Source organism: Petaurus breviceps, unplaced genomic scaffold (genome assembly GCF_028583685.1).
Source record: "Petaurus breviceps papuanus isolate PSGF00001 unplaced genomic scaffold, PetGlider_PUasm1.0 378, whole genome shotgun sequence".
Classification (NCBI taxonomy): domain Eukaryota; kingdom Metazoa; phylum Chordata; class Mammalia; order Diprotodontia; family Petauridae; genus Petaurus; species Petaurus breviceps.
In genome coordinates this window covers 279,825-282,150 of record NW_027186302.1, presented here as the reverse complement: position 1 = coordinate 282,150, position 2,326 = coordinate 279,825, and the positions used below count along the sequence as shown (strand labels likewise).

The window sequence follows — 2,326 nt, the reverse complement described above, 5'->3', positions numbered from 1 at the left end:
CTCTCTCTCTCTCTCTCTCTCTCTCTCTCTCTCTCTGTCCTCCTCTCTCTGTCCCACGGTTCCGCTCTGCTTTGTTCTGATGGCCACACTGTTAAGATGTAACTGAATGAAGAGCAGCCTCACTTGGCAACCTCCTTGTCCTTAGGTGTTCTGTGAGGGTAAGTTCTTCTTGGAGACAAGAAGCTGGACACGTCCGAAGGCCGGGAATAAGGTCGGAGCTGGGAAGGAGATCCCAGCACTCTCCTGTCTTTGTTATTAAAAAAACAATCAGGGAAATGGAGGGTGCTCACTGACCTACAGGAGGTAAATAAAGTCATGAAGCCCATGGGTGCCTTACAACCAGGACTGGATCAACAAAAATACAAGAGGAGAAGACCCACAACAAAGCAAATGCTGAGCACTATCTTAGATAGCTACAGGACTGAAACCTGGAAAGGCAAGGAGTTGGTGGGGGCAGTGGAAGCATCCCCATAGTCCTGGTGGGAAGAAACACGGGAATTGTGGAAGGGCTTCTATGTGTGTGTGTGTGTGTGTGTGTGTGTGTGTGTGTGTGTGTGTGTGTGTGAGCAAGCAGGTTTTTTTCTCCCCTCTCCTTTAGAAAACCCCTTCTCAACAAACTCAGCTACCTCCCCAAACTCACTTCACAGTTACTTCTTTTTTTTTTTTGCTTATTAATACAGTATTTATTTGTCTTCCCTCTGTCAAACCCTGAGCCCATGGCTTTCCCCAGGGCTACCTGGTAAGATGGAGGTGGAGGTATACACAGGCTGGAAGAGACATGGAAGAACCAGGAGGACGAGGAGGAACATTCAGAAACGTAGGGGGAATAGAAATGGCTCCATCACATGGCAAAGAGGATGAGGAAGGCCACCATCAGGCAAAAGAGCCCCATGGCCTCAGACAGAGCAAAGCCAAAGATGGCATAGGAAAAAAGCTGTTGCTTCAGGGAGGGGTTCCTGACATAACCAATGATGAGACTTCCAAACACAGTCCCAATCCCAGCTCCAGAGCTGGCCACCCCCACAGTGGCAGCTCCAGCTCCAATAAATTTGGCTGCTGTGTCAATGTCCCTTGAGATGGCACCAGTTTGGAATCCACATCTGGGGACAAGAGAGGTCAAGGGACTTGATGCTGCCAAAATGCTGAGGTTCTCATCTGTCTGAACCTCTGGCCATTTTAGCACCACTGCAGACAGCGGTCTACTCAGCAGCTGAGAGCTGCTCCTCACAAGGGCAGGGGTAGAGATGAACTTGAAACAGGCGTACATTCTCAGGGGATGAGGGGCAAAGCTGAAGAGCTGTCGGCAGAGCAGAGGAGACAGAGAGCTTCACAGTTACTTCTGTCAAATACCTGTAATGGTAATGTAATTTTGAGTTTGAAGATCCCTTTGTGTTGGCAAAAGTAGCAGGTACTTAACACTTAGTAACTGATCAAGCCTCTGATTGGGGGAACGGAAGGTATGAACTCCTGTTCCCTTGTTATTGATGTAGCAGGAAATTGGCTGAAGGAAGTATGTAATATTGTGTATATAAGAAAAGCCCCAGAGAGGCACAGTCAGAATGTCCTTGAGACCGACATCTGGTGGCAGAGCAGCTACAGAAGAGAAAATCGAGAACTGAGCCAGAATGTCCTGAGAGCTTGTGGTAGTGGTGGAGCTTCTTCTGAACAGGAGCCCAGGAACCTGGAATCCATAGGTATCCGGAGCCCCGGAGCCCTGGAGCCCAGGAGCCAGGAGCCCAGGAATCTAGGAACCTGGAATCCGTAGGTATCCGGAGCCAGGAGCCCCGGAGCCCAGGAGCCCAGGTGACTGAAGCATGACCAGGATGCTGAGACTTTGTTTGTTTGTGGCTTGGTTGAGCCTTGAATTCCTTGGAGCAGAAATGGTGAAGGAGCTGACATGTGCCAGACCCTGTGAATGCAGTTCACAGGAGCAGGAGGAGCTCCCCAGAGAGCTGGTCAAGGAACTGGGAGCTGTCTGACATTGAATCCAGGTAGAATCTGGGGCCATGGAAGGTGATCCAGGGAATCTGAGAACAGGCCCTAAATCAAGATGAAAAGACCTCTCCCTGGGTACTGAGTAACTGTGGAATTATAGTTTACTAGTGACCTAAGGGGTGGAGGGTTTTGTGTATGATACTTAGTAAGACTTTACTGAATAAGTGACTGATTGTACTTTGAGTACTTTGACTATTGTTACTGATTACTAACTGATTGAGTTAATCAAGACTTCCAAGAATGGAAGACTTTGAGACTACTGATAAGTGACTGATTGAATTAACTTAAGAATGACTATTTTAGGGGTGGCCAGGTGGCACAGTGAGTAAGA

At 48.4% G+C, this 2,326-nt stretch overlaps 1 pseudogene; it reads right to left on the bottom strand.

The window, feature by feature from the left end:
• Positions 1 to 647: 647 nt before the first annotated feature.
• On the bottom strand, positions 648 to 1,318 carry LOC138169781 (ATP synthase F(0) complex subunit C2, mitochondrial pseudogene; annotated as a pseudogene).
• Positions 1,319 to 2,326: the final 1,008 nt, after the last annotated feature.